Source organism: Octopus sinensis, linkage group LG12 (genome assembly GCF_006345805.1).
Source record: "Octopus sinensis linkage group LG12, ASM634580v1, whole genome shotgun sequence".
In the NCBI taxonomy this organism is placed as follows: Eukaryota; Metazoa; Mollusca; class Cephalopoda; order Octopoda; family Octopodidae; genus Octopus; species Octopus sinensis.
In genome coordinates, this window is record NC_043008.1 from 16,698,298 (window position 1) to 16,713,297 (window position 15,000).

The window sequence follows — 15,000 nt, forward strand, 5'->3', positions numbered from 1 at the left end:
TTCATGAATTTTAATTGAATGAGTCGAGCCAAAAATATTTTTTCTAAGCCTGGCAGTTCTAATACCATTCTCGTGGAACAATTAGTTTCGGGGACGTTAAGTATACTAACACCGGTTGCCAAGCGTTGCTGTGGAATAAACACAGACACAAATATGCGTACGCACATAGAGATACACACACAAACATACATGCATATACATAAAAAACATACATGCTTATATACACACAAATATGTATACACACGTGGACTTCTTTCACTTCTAATGCGATTTTCGTGGAACAATTAGTTACGGGGACGTTAAGGATACCAACACCGGTTGCCAAGTGTTGGTGTGGAAAAAACACAGACACAAATATGCGCATGCACATAGAGATACACACACAAACATACATGCATATACATAAAAAAACATACATGCATACATACACACAAATATGTATACACACGTGGACTTCTTTCAGTTTTCGTCTACGATAGCCATTCACAATTGCCCAGCGTGTCAGTCAGTAGGATTGAACGTGGAACAATGCGGTTGGCACTGGAAATTTCTTACCACGTAGCCATGAAGTGGAAAACTAAAGTTCAACTAAATACGATATATATAAGAATAAACATCACTTCTGCGCATCACTTCCCAACATCAGATTTACTCGACATGGTTCACTTCTAAAAGGAAATACATACGGAATACGTATGAATATTTTAAGATATACAGCTGAAATATCTCCTGCATAATATTGCGATGAATTATCATAATAAGCGAGTGCATCTACACTCACACACACACTTGCACACAAACACACACACACACACAAACACATTCACGTACACACACATACACACACACACGCACACACACATACATATATTGAGAGAGACAGAGAGAGATGTTTATTATATATATACGCATATGCATATATATATATATATATGTATATATCTATATATATATATACATTTATATATATACATATGTATATATATATATATATAGTATATACATATGTACGTATAAATGCATACATATATGTACGCATATGTATATATAATGCTTATATACACATATATTCATACATATTTACATAGATCCATACATAGGTCTATATACATACAGACACGTACACACACACTTATTCACACACATACAAAAAAACACATTTATATATATATACACACATGAATATAAGTAATAGTTCATATAAATGTTGGTTAGGTGGTTGGCTGATTTCTCCAATCAGGCGTTATAGAAAGTCAGAGATTAATAAAGAGGTAGAGAGAGAATTAACTTGGCAACAGCAGGATGAGTGCGCAAGTCTTGCGGCAGAAATTGTGAAAAGGAACTAAAGAAACACTCCTGATACACACAGTGGGAAGAAAGAATGCCAGAGCGAAATTAGAAGGCGGAGTGAGTAAGAGAAGAGTTGTGGGTGTACCTATATAAATGAAAAAAAAATTGTTTGGCTTAAATATATTTTAAAGTCATAAATATTTTATTCTTGAAGATAGCTGTTCATATCTTCATTTTGTACAACCACCAACGCATTTGGTAAAAATAAACTTACAATTGCTCTATGCATTTTCTGATGTTACTCACTGTAGGAAGACTAGCCTTCTAGTGATACTCATCTTTCGACGGATAAAACTCCGTGTATATGTGCGTGTGTGTGTGTGTCTGTGTAAATAAATAAATGCATGCATACGTACTTACATATATCATTATCTTGGGGGAATGGTGGATCTCGAAGCAAAAAAAGCTATTGATAATATTGGGCTATCATTGGTGTAAAAATCCGTTGAAGAGAAAAAGTCCAACACTTCTCGTCAACGCTATTTTTGAAATAAAATCCTATGTTAACATATAATACAGGCATGCTATCATTACATCCAGTACACGCGGGTTCTAGGCAATATTGGATATAATTTTGTAGCTTATTCTACCGTCGATCATAACCTGACAGTTGATATGTTTGTCTATTACTGGAAGGGATACTATCCGTGCTGCCAAAACTATACAACTGAAGAAGTTAGCGCTTCCAGTAAAACAATACAGCTTGTCATTCGGTCAAAAAATTCGTTATATACGCGTTATGGTTCTGCATAGTGAGGATTCATATATAAATTGAAAATTTAGAATTAAATAAAAGTGAAAATTATATATATAAAATTCAAAATTATAGGTCAAAAATTAAATGATTAAATAAAAAAAAATTATAATGGAAATGTTTGAAAATTAAAGAAATAAGACATGAAAAATTATAAAAATGAAAATTACAAAATCAAATATGAAACGATTAAAAATTTCAAAACTTGACAAATAGAAATTTACAAAATTTAACCACTGAAAATTAAAAGAAAACATAAAAATTAGTTAAGCATTTCAAAAATAAACATAATTATAGAAAGAAAATTAAACACAAATCTAACAAAATTAAAAGGAAAATAGAATTAAAAACGATGTACTAAAATTATAAAAATTAAATTTTCAAAAAGACTTCTTTTTAAAGGTAACAATTAAAGTGTTTTGCAAATAAAATAAATTAATTATAATAGAAAATAATGAATGATATAATAAGATATATAATATATTATATAAAATTGTGAAATGTATAGTGTGAGGTGGTCTGTTTTGGATAATGATTTGTGGTAATTCATGAAATAAGAAATTATGAATATAACGTAGTGAAGTTCAGCTAATGGTATAACGACATGCAAATATATATCTCTTTAGAGATTTACGCACTTTAGTGTATATAGGTTTACAAGATTCACACAAAAATTTATGAAAGTAATCAAAATAATTAGTAAAAGTTCATGACCATTGGACATCTAACAAAGGCTTCGCTCGTAGCATTTAGACAGTAGCTAGTGAACTGTGAGATTTTCAGAATAAACCAGCTTTCTGCATTACAGCACCTGCAGCTTCTGCGTCCGTTGCAATATGGTTTTCCCCTTATAAAAACGATAAACGTCACCATTTTCAAGCCTAGCCAGACTCATGGGCCCGGTTTCCTGTTTTCTATGGCGTATGTATTCTCCCCAGCCGGACGGGACGCCAGTCCATTGCAGGGTTACTCAAGAAACAGGAAGAGAGAGTGAGAGAAAGTTGTGGCGAAAGAGTACAACAAGGGTCACCACCTCCCCCTGCCGGAGCCTCGTAGAACTTTTAGGTATTTTCGCTCAATAGACACACACAACGCCCGGTTTGGGAATCGAAACTGCGATCCTAGGAACGCAAGTCCGCTGCCTAAACCACTGGGTCATTGTCCCTCCTCTTTAAGTATGTGTATACGAGGTCTGATCAATAAGTACCCAGACTGTTGCCATAGTAAAAAGCTAAAGCACGTAAAGTGAAGCCGCTTGACAAAGATTGACCTTGAGCTCTGCTGTTCTCCGACCGCAATCCGTTGCCCTAACCACTGGGCCATTGCGACTCCTTTCCCCTCATACGATCTTCCAAATTACGGAAAAATTGGTGAACCAATTTTTTTAATCCCATATATTTAAATAAAGAACTTTGATGTGTTGCACTTGTTTCATTTCTAAAGAGAGAGATATAAAATTACTGTATTTACTGCTGATGCAAAATATACTTCGTTATTTTCAGTTGGTATCAGATCCTATACTCAGAAATTTGCTATTTTGTAATTTAGTTATGTTAATAGAGGTTTATGGAGGACGACAATAGACTCTTAGATTCGATTTGTTTTCTGTTATTGTATCATTTAATGTTTTCTAATGCAGTTAAGTATGTGATCTTAACAGTAACAACATCCACCTGTCATGGTGGATGTCGTTACAGCTTCCGATCTGGTCAATGTCGATCCGTCATGTGTATTGTTAAAACGCGCTTATGCCAGCGGCATCCATTCTTATCGCTATGCATTTTGTATGCATTTTGAACCCGACTCTGAGTCTACGGATTTTTGATTATAAATAGTTTTGCTGGAAACCTTTTCTGTGACTATATTATCTAATATACCCACGTTTATATAAGAAACTAGGAAAATGTTCTCGGGAACGATAGTTGACTTGTACATTTGAAGATATTTGCCATCAGAACAGGAACAAGTCAGTGATGAATCTATTTAACCTAAACTAGCAATTACATTTAACAGTTAGACACCCCACCAAACACATAAGTATGCATGAATGTAGGCATGTATATATGTGTGTATGTTTATATATAAACGTACACACAAAATCTACATATGCATATATACATATGTACACAAACGCACACTTTAACGTACATATATTATATACATATATATACTCCTAGATAAAGTGTATGTATGTTATGTTTAATATATATATATATATATATATGTGTGTGTGTATGTATGTATGTATGTATCAATAAATATAAATCCATAATCATATAGGTATATACATAGAGGTAGGTATATACACATGCATACTTTTATACTTATATGTATATGAATACATATCTTTCTTCCTGTATTTATGTCTGCATGTATGTACACACACATAGCAAATATAACTGAAAGCAGGTATAAGTTGTATAGATTTCGTGAGAATAATGCCTATGTATACGATTGTAACTATGTTCGCATGTAAATGTATAACTCCCGCACATATACATATGCATATACATACATACATATACACGCACATATATACCTATATATATATGTATATATATATATATATGTATGTATGTAGGTATGTATAAATATATATATATATATATATATATATATATATATATGCATATATATATATATATTGTCCCATGAGTATTTAGAATTGAACTGTAATTAAAACTTGGCAAGCGAATTTTGGAAATTTACTGTTTAATGTCCGGTCGTGTTTCTATTGTTTCCTTCGTTTAAAGATTTATGATAATTAAATATTTTGACAATCATTTATTTTATTTCGAAGCAAAACTTGCATTTCTTTGCTGCATCTTTTTGATATATTTATTACGTAATTATTGATTTCTTAAAGTCATTTATTATTTATTCATTTATTTATTTATATATTTTAATTATCGAATTTCCCATCTAAAACTATTTTAGCCTCAAGTTTAGAAAAGGATGTGCTCCTAATTATAAGGAATTTAAAATCAAAAGCTAACTGGAATTATACGCGAAAAAAAAAGCTAATGATAAACAATAGAAATTAATAAAGAGGATGAAAGCTTTTTCAATGCAAATAGTGATTTAAATAAGGGAAATATCATTAGTTTTCTTAATAATGTACAATTATAATAATTATCAGCACTGTAAGCAGGGCCTTGTCTTTATACACTTAAGAAATCACTGATGTTATTTTGTTTAGCAATTTTAATGAGTTAAAAGAATTGCGTACGCAGCATGGTCCTTAAGCATTTTAATTATAATATAAAATACGTGGGTGTTTTTTAAATACTTAGTCACACGCATGTTTAGGTTTGCTCACACGACATTAAACACGCATGATTTCTATCTATACAGATCTGTAGGAATCTGTAGATCATTTCGTAACTGCAGTGGTACAAAGATGAAATGTTTCAAATTTTGTGTTTGCAGTGAAGGCGCCTATTTTATTCTAACTAACACCCAAAATGCATTAAACGTATACACAATATTAAGCACCGATCAAGTAGCCCCACGATATCTAACATTCAAAACAATAAATGGCTTCCAATAAAAAATGACAAAAAACACAAACGCTAAACTAATCAGTCAATAGTAACACTATTGAGTTGTAAATATTTTGTGGTTAAGATGGCTGTGTGGTAAGTAGCTTGCTAACCAACCACATGGTTCCGGGTTCAGTCCCACTGCGTGGTACCTTGGGCAAGTGTCTTCTGGAATAGCCCCGGGCCGACCAATGCCTTGTGAGTGGATTTGGTAGACGGAAACTGAAAGAAGCCTGTCGTATATATGTATATATATATATGTGTGTGTATGTGTTTGTGTGTCTGTGTTTATCCCCCTAGCATTGCTTGACAACCGATGCTGGTGTGTTTACATCCCTGTCACTTAGCGGTTCGGCAAAAGAGACCGATATAATAAGTACTGGGCTTACAAAGAATAAGTCCCGGGGTCGATTTGCTCGACTAAAGGCGCTGCTCCAGCATGGCCGCAGTCAAATGACTGAAAAAAGTAAAAGAGTAAAAGAGTAATCCTTTATCAATCTTTTACAGTGTAACTTATCAAAGTGTGGAACACTGCTTGACGTTTATTACGATAATCAAAATAGAACTTTTTATTTTATAACTAAAAGGAAAGGTATATATAATTGAGAAACAAACACTTTTGAATGTCATAGTCCACCCGACCTGACAGCAACAAATACATTGATGGAAACACATTCTAAAAATTCTGTATCGGGAAATATACAATCTATTATCTATTACAAAGGACAATTTTAAAATATTTTATATAGTAAAGATCTTCACGATGTATTTCCAGATATTCAGTATTCAATAATTCAACATTCAATATTCATTTTATGATCAAATAGCATATATATATATATATATGTGTGTGTGTGTGTGTGTGTGTGTGTAGATACATTTATATATGTATATATATATATATATATATAATATATATATATTATATATATATATATATATATTCATATATATTTGTATATACATCCTTATATATATATATATATATATATATATATATATATATATATATATATATATTATATATATATATATATATATATATCTTATAACAAATATATGCGAAACAAGACAACATATGTATCTCATCCATTCCTACGAGAGATACGAGATTTGAAAAGAAATGTTAGTAGTGACGTTAAGAGCAGTATTTTCCCCACATTTTAATGTATATGCACGAAATATTCTCGAATCCAAATGGCTTCTGATATCTCAGAAAATGATAATCTCGATGCAACATTACATATGTATTGTTATTTTAGAAATAATAATATGATTCTCTTTCAGATCGGAACTTCTGTATTGTTTCAGTTATCTGATTTGAATATTCGAAGAGTAAATAGTTCGTTGAAACATCATCGGAGGAAAATGTGTCACGAGATCGAAAATGAGAAAATATATATATATATATACACAAAACACGTGCAGAAATCGATAACAACGCCAGTGATGACGATGGTGATGATGATGATGATGATGATGATGTTGATAAATATTTGAAACTGAATGGCATTAGCAATAAACATCGCTTGTTTTCCTTTACAAGAAATGACAGTTACGAATCGCATCCCCTCTACGTGAGCTAAAGAAGTACTTTAAGTGCAGTGAAGCGATGTCTTATAATAAGAAAATGACCGCTATGCAGAACGATTTCTTACCTTAGGCATAAAGAGTTTGCACCTATGTTCAATGCATGTTAATGAATATTACTTATACAAATCAAAATACGTGTTTGTGAAGAATTGAATGCAGGTTTCTGTTGGCACATGTTATGTTCCACTTTTCGAAGAGAGAAACTTATACAAGGAATTGTGAAGTTATATTGTGGTATGTATTGATTAAAGGCATCATGCTTCTTTCGCTGAAATTTTACTCAAACAAATTTCAATTAAGCATGATGCAATCAGTATTATGTGCAAGGGAATTCTATTTGACAAATTACTGAAGATTACTGGACCTTATTTCCTAACATATTTATAACGCTGCATCCCCTAAGTCCATCCCCTCACCGTGGTGGGGACGCTGGCAACAAGTAGTGTCAGAGCTATGTTGTCTGGAATTTCGGTTCCTGGAATTGCTGTTTGTAACCAGAATTCGACTGAAACAACCTGATAACACGTTGTTTTTGTTTTCGTTTATAATTTTGCCACAAAATACGCATGAATTATTTGGCATTGAGTGGCGTAACCCATGGAGTTTTGCAAGCAAGATAGACAGAAGTTATACATTATGAAACTCTCTGTTGGATGTCTGTCAATTTATCGATTATCTACGCTGCGACTTTCTTGCACAGTGGTATTTTTTCAAAATCTATATAACACTTCTTTAGAAGCTTTGAAATATATATTGAATTCTCACACTGAAGAAAAGCAAGTTGAGCTTATGTACCTAAGATATTGACACTTTTTTATTATTATTTTTACGTTTTCATATGTATGGTTTCAAATATGCCTGCTTTTCCTTTAGGCTAACTTACAATTTATACGTTGATCGTATTTTTTAAAAAATACTGTATGGAAACTGGAATCTATTGGCAGTTTAATGCTGAAGCTAACATATTCGTTGTGTGTTGGATAAAAGCAGACAAAAAGTTTTACAATCGATGATCGATATATATTTGCTATTAAAGGTTGTTTTATAACAAGAATACAAACCCCAAACAAGAACAGCAGCAACAACAACGGTAAAAATGACAACAACTACCAGAATTCCGATATGTAAGATAAAAGACATTGGACGGTAGCTCCATTATCTTTTCATGATGCAATATTAATGAAAGTGACATTTTTTATGTTGGCTTTCAGAGCAATTTTAATAGAAAGATTGAATGTTCAATATTTCATGCTGAGCATATGAATGTTTTCTAGAGACAAAACTATCTCATGGATCTCGGTAAATGTAGGGCAATTATGTCCGGACATGTTGGTAAATATGTAAGCATAGAATGAATTCATCTCTATCTGTAAGCGAAACAATAGATAATGTTTTAACTCTTGTTCGCTGGAGTGATGTATTAATATTAAAAAAATAAAAATAAAAATAATGAAACATCACAAAACAAATCACTTTCAACATCCATTGGGCGTAGAACATGATTTATCGATAGAACTATATGATACGATGTTTGAATCGATGTATATCTCACTCAAAGATACAAATGCCGTAGCTACACGGATATGATGTATATTGCAAGTTGTATTTGTTTATCGTATTTATTAGAGTACGGAATTTATGGATAAACTAGTAATAGCCGCTACGTTTATGACATTGAGAAATTGTATCGACAAAAGCGGTTTGGCCGAGAGATTGTATTTGTTATTGATATCTCATATCCCATTCGACGACGCTTATGATTTGCGGGGAAAAGTAAAAATGACATAACTCTCTCGAAACGTAATGAATAATCATGACCACCTTGATGGATATTTGTGACCACAAAATCGAGGCCATTGAAGCCTTATCTCGTTAATGCATGTGAAATAAATACAGACGTTATAGAAATGATAGGATGCTGTTATATCTTTATTATGTGGATGGAATTAAACGAAAGTGATAAGAGTGTGATATACGCAACAAGTTAATTTAAGTAAAACGTTGGTGATCGCTGTTGGCGAAGTTATGCAATGGATGTCGTATTCAATTCTATGGACTTTTCCACACGTACAATAAAATAACTATAATTATAATATTCAAATATTAAAATTTATAGTTTGAATGAAATGTTAAAGCCGTACATAATATGACACACATCAATGAAGTACTTGTAGAAATTTCATAGACATGAAGCTTGGAATATTATTGCAAGACGAGGAATAATTATCATCTCATTCTTCAAGTTGAGATTCGGTTTTATAGCCTTAGATTTACAAAAGTAGTTCAGATAGACATTTTAATAAGTTGTACATGTTACCTGAATACAGTATTCAACGGGGTACATTGATGACAGAAGTTTCACATATAGACTCATATATCCATAACTATATTTTCATCAATTTATTTATTTATCTATACATACATGAGTGTGTGTGAACCTGTGTGTACCCAAGTAATGGTCTTGATTTTGTAAATACGATACATCGTTTAGAGGAAGAGATAGATTTAATAAATCGAGAATTTATGTTGTATGGTATTTGATATACCTGTATTTGTGTCTGTTGTTCACATTCACACCACTGATAAATTTGAACTATTTCTCATAGTGTGTTTGAGAAAGTTTGCTTGTGTGTTTGAGAGAGAGATAGTGTGTGTATGTGTGTGTCTGCATTTTTGTGTCTGCATTCGTGTGCATGTGTATATGCATGTGCGTGTAACGTACAGCATACATATACGAGAATCACTAGCCAGAATTATTTTATAATGAAAACAGAAGAATTGGTAAATAGATAACGAATGACTCTGAATAAGAGCAAGGATATTATTTTAAAAATTTCATATATTTTTCCCCTCACTTAATAGTGTTTCTCATGATTCAAAACATGAACTATTTGGAAATAGAATCCTTGAAACTTTTCAACGCACATATCTCAGACGAAGTCACCTGGATGTACCTGCTGCCCTACCTAAGTTCAGTGACTCTCAGGTAGAGCATACACCACATAACTACAAACCCCAGCATTCCATTTCTGCAGAAACCAGAATCAATGGAAGAGATATACTGTGTTTCATCCGGGGCAGCCCATCTGTTTGCCTCCATATGTCTCCCCGGGGCCCTATGCAGTCTTATCTAACAGACCGAAAAGTGTGCTGCCCAAGCCGCACCGCACCAAACCGACTCTTCCTAGCTACGCTATTGAGTATTGTACATCTCGGTTATCGTGTTTCATGCATTTCCTTGACTTTTGTATATTTTAGGCTTTTCTTCTAAGTACCTGCCCCATATTTTCCTCTCAAGATTCAATATATCTTAATTCACAGAATGCTTATTGCTTTTATTAAAGCAGACATTTTTACAAGGAATGTTTGCTACCTATACGTTTCCTCTTTTCGAGTACAATATTGTTTAATGTGACGGTGGTTTTCTAATTCTGGGGCATTTTTGTCTTAGCACATCTGTAAGAATACATGATAAATTTTATCATACCACCAGACACTCACTGAGAAAAATGTTTTGAATGCTGTCATATCATACTGATAGAAGCCGATTCAGTCTAGGGTTAGCATGTAAGGTTAGTCATGGATGGATTAATAATGTAGACCTCCCATAAGGAATCCAGTTAGCTTCGACCACACCATTTTCTATAACATACGTCACGCAAGCTTCCTCTGTCCCACTGCATATCTGCTGCTCATGTATTTTGTTCTGCGTTAGGTACAAGATCTTTCTGCTTAACGTTTAATTTCTTTTACTTGCTATAACCATCCATGCAAGAAATGCATTTTTATGTCTTAGACTCAACGATTTCCAACACGCATCACAATTCTTTAATTTCAAGGATCACATCTATTGATCGATCAGCTTTTCTTACTCTCCGTTCTCTTCGTTTGAACACGACTGTTTTAGTTGCAAAAGCAAACTTTTCCACCGAAATCAGAAACATCATAACAACAGCGAGATCCTGTTACTTAACTCTCCTCCACAATAATATTAAAACCAGGTGGAGTTTCGCAGTAGCACTGTACAACCAAACTTCTTTAAAGTATGATGATAGCCGAAACCTCTTACGTAAGCATTTCCTCCGACTCACTTTGATTATTTCCCCTCATGCAGATACACGTATCTTTAAACTGAATTCATCGCATTTTAGCATCGTGGTCTGTGCTGCTGATCATGCGCAGACCAGCCAAGGAATTTCGAAATCAGATGTTCTAATTTTCTTATGAATATTAAATATTATGAAGCTTCGTTTGCTTCTCTGCAGGATAGAGTAAAACTCCTTAGCCTCTACTGTGACAAATCCTTGTTACTGAAAATCCTTGTTACAGAGTTCAAAGAGAGGGTCACTTTGGACTCTGTCTGCCTCACAAAACGTTACTGTTCATGCATATGATATGCTAAAAGTCAAGCAAGTTCTCAGGAACACAATAATCCAGATCATAAGTCATTAGATGTCAAGGAAGACTTTAAAAGAGGTCAGATTCACCAATGAAATGTATGCTCTCAATGATTTTCTCGAGACTTTTCAAGTGCCTGATATATTTTGCCAAGAAGGATTTTTGCGACACTAAAAGTGTTACACACGCCTACAAGCTCTGTCATGCATATATATATATTATATATATATATATAATATTATATATATATATATATATATTATAATTATATATATTATATATGTATTTGTATTTGTATATAAAAGGGGGTTGTATTTACACACGGATACACAGACACACAACACAGAGAGACACACACACATGTTTATACATATAAGAAATATTATAGTTCTATTTGCCATTCATTGCTAAAAAAAGAAAATGATTATCTTCAAAGACATTTCCTTTCTACAGAACTGGCAACTTAAACAAAACGACCAAAAAGAAAAAAACAAAAACAAAGAACAAAAACCAATTCAAAATAAGTTAGTATCAAATCATAATAATAACAAAAGTGCTCTTTCTACTTTAGTTACTTAATGTTTCTAATCAATATAAAATCTATTAGAATATGCATTATGAAATTGTACACAATACTACTATACACACAATTGCACGCAAATATATAGTTAATATACCTCCTTATCTCAAATGATAGTCGCTGGATGGATCGATTTTCTACAGCGCAACAATAACATTGACAGAAATTGGAAATGGAAGCACAGCTAGTAGCTTCCTGTGCATTTTATCAAAATATAGTTTAGAATTATGCTTTGAAGTATCTAACTCACTTTAAAAATACAATCAGTGTCATTTATATTTCCAACGTAAAAATGGAACGCTGATTATACGTAATAGAATATTAGATTCACATGGTGAAACAAATTGTCTTACATATATATAAAAATAACCTACACCAAACCTTCAGAATGCTCCTCGCTTTCATTCTGTATAGCGATATCTAACGCATACCGAGTCAGCTACTCCTCACATTCCGCGCGCTCTCATCCGTTCTTCCGCTTTCCTGATATTTATATATGTGTATGCGGAACCTATGATTGATTGCGCTTGTGTTTGCGTGCGCATGAGCAAGTGTGTACGTGTATTAGTGCATGAGCAAGTGTGTGCATCAGCAAGTCTGTGCGTGTATGTCTGTGTGTGCGTGTCCGTGTGTGTGCGTTCATGCGTATGATAGTGTGTTAGTGCTTTTACTTTATCCAGATCTGTTTGATAGCATTCAGCATGTTCGTTAATGTCAATGAAGAAGCATGACCATACACATGTAAATACAAAGAAGCCCACACACAGGAATGCATAAACGTATGTGTGGTTGTATAAATGTGTGTGTTGTGTGTGTGTGTGTATGTGTGTGTGTATACATATATTGTATTGCATTTTAGTTTCATGTCAGATAAATCTCCAGGCGTGCTCACCATGTGTTGGAAATAGCGTCTATTTTTAGATGACGGCAAAGTATGTTACGTTTAGTACATTCTTTTTCATCCGTCAAATAGAGGGTAAAACTTAAACATGCAGCTACATTCATATGTGCTTATATACACACACACATGTACGGACTCACACATGTGGCTAGGTGATCAGAAGCATGCTTTCCAACAACATGGCTGGAGGTTATCTTCTACTATAGCCTCGGCCCGACCAAAGCTGTGTGGCTGAATTTGGTCGACGGAAACTGAAAGACGCCCCTCATATATATGCATATATATATGTGTGTGTATTTGTGCCTGCGCTTTCCCCCCGCCCCACAGCTTGACAACCGGTGCTGGTGTGTTTACATCCCCGTAAGAGACCGATAGAATAAGTACCAGGCTTTCAAAGCATAAGTATTGGGGACGATACATCCTACTAAAAATTCTTCAAGGTGGTGCCCCAGCATGGTCGTTGTCAATTAATTGAATCATATAACAGAATAAAGACAAAAGATTGAGGTCGGTGTGTACTTCAAGACAGAAAGGGAAACGAATTAGAATATACTATATACGACGGGCTTCTTTCAGTTTCCGTCTACCAAATCCACTCACAAAGATTTGGTCGGCCCGTGGCTATAGTAGAAGACGCATGCCCAAGGTGCCACGCAGTGGGAATGAACCCGGAACCATGTGGTTGGTAAGCAAGCTACTTACAAATAGCCACTCCAGCGCCTTGTATGCATAGATGCTGAGGAAACACACACCTACACACACACATCCACACACACGGACACATACATACACAACCACACACATACATACATAATAACACAAATGTTCACGCATGCCTATGTTAGTAGTGTCAGTTTGCGTACGCCCGCGGGTAAGTGTTTGTGTGAGGTTACGGTCGCATCTGTAGGACGAAGTTAGATTTTCTTATTCATAAATTACAGTTCAATCAACCAAACCGATTACATATTGTATACTAGTATTTTGTGTAAACTGCCCAGAAAAGATACGCAAGAAATTCGGTTTTCATGCGATTTGAATTGAGAATCAAGAGATTTGAAAAGTAATACTGCGATGCATTTGGTCAGGCAATTTACCATCTCTGCATCAGCGCCGCCGCCGCTGCCACCATATTCATAACAGTCAAAGTAAATAAAAGATAAATGATGTTGTTTAGAACACTCTTAGAATATCTGACGTAGTAATTATTTTCTTTTCCATAATTTAATGAATATTCTTTAGAAATATAATACGGACATTAATATATAGTATTTTATGCTACTTTTTTTTCTTGTAGTTTGTTTGTGATTTTGTCATTTTCCTCTCTTTTGTCGTTTTTTTTCGTGTATTTATTTATTTATTTTTTCTCTTTTTTTTCAGAATTCGAACAATGAATTGAAGATGAACAGAATCTTAGTTGAAAAGAATCTATTCTGACAATCCATTGATAATCATGTTGAATGAAGATTACAATTAAAAACGTTGTATAAAAGCAAATGATACAGGGGGAATAAAGTGCAGAAACAATAGAAGAATTAACAGGATACTCGCCAGCATAATAGTGTCAGAATAATGATAAATATTTGATTGAGACACTGTAGAATACAACACCAACGAAAAAAAAATGTAGCGGTAAAAAGTAAAAATATATTACGTTGGTAAAAATCCATAACACACTGGCACAAGCCACATTGAAACCAACTCAGACGAACATATATCTTCGCCATGGTTTGCGAATATCAAATTGCTTTCGAGTAAGTCCTTCTGTAAGTCAATGTGTTTGAATTCGCGTATTTGTGTATGTGTGTATTTGAGTATTTGTGTCTGTGTGATTAAATGTGTAGGTGAGAATTCACTAAGCATCATAGCTTGTATGTAGGAGCGT

The 15,000-nt window shown here is 33.7% G+C and overlaps 1 protein-coding gene across 1 annotated transcript in view; it reads right to left on the bottom strand.

The window, feature by feature from the left end:
- Positions 1-3,581, bottom strand: part of LOC115217964 (opioid-binding protein/cell adhesion molecule homolog) — a 304,039-nt gene extending 300,458 nt beyond the window's left edge. The window contains exons 1-2 of the mRNA XM_029787692.2: positions 3,575-3,581; positions 3,312-3,316 (exon numbers count right to left, since the gene is read on the bottom strand). The gene's annotated coding sequence lies outside the window, so the exon portion shown is untranslated. The remainder of the gene's footprint in view (positions 1-3,311; positions 3,317-3,574) is intronic.
- Positions 3,582-15,000: the final 11,419 nt, after the last annotated feature.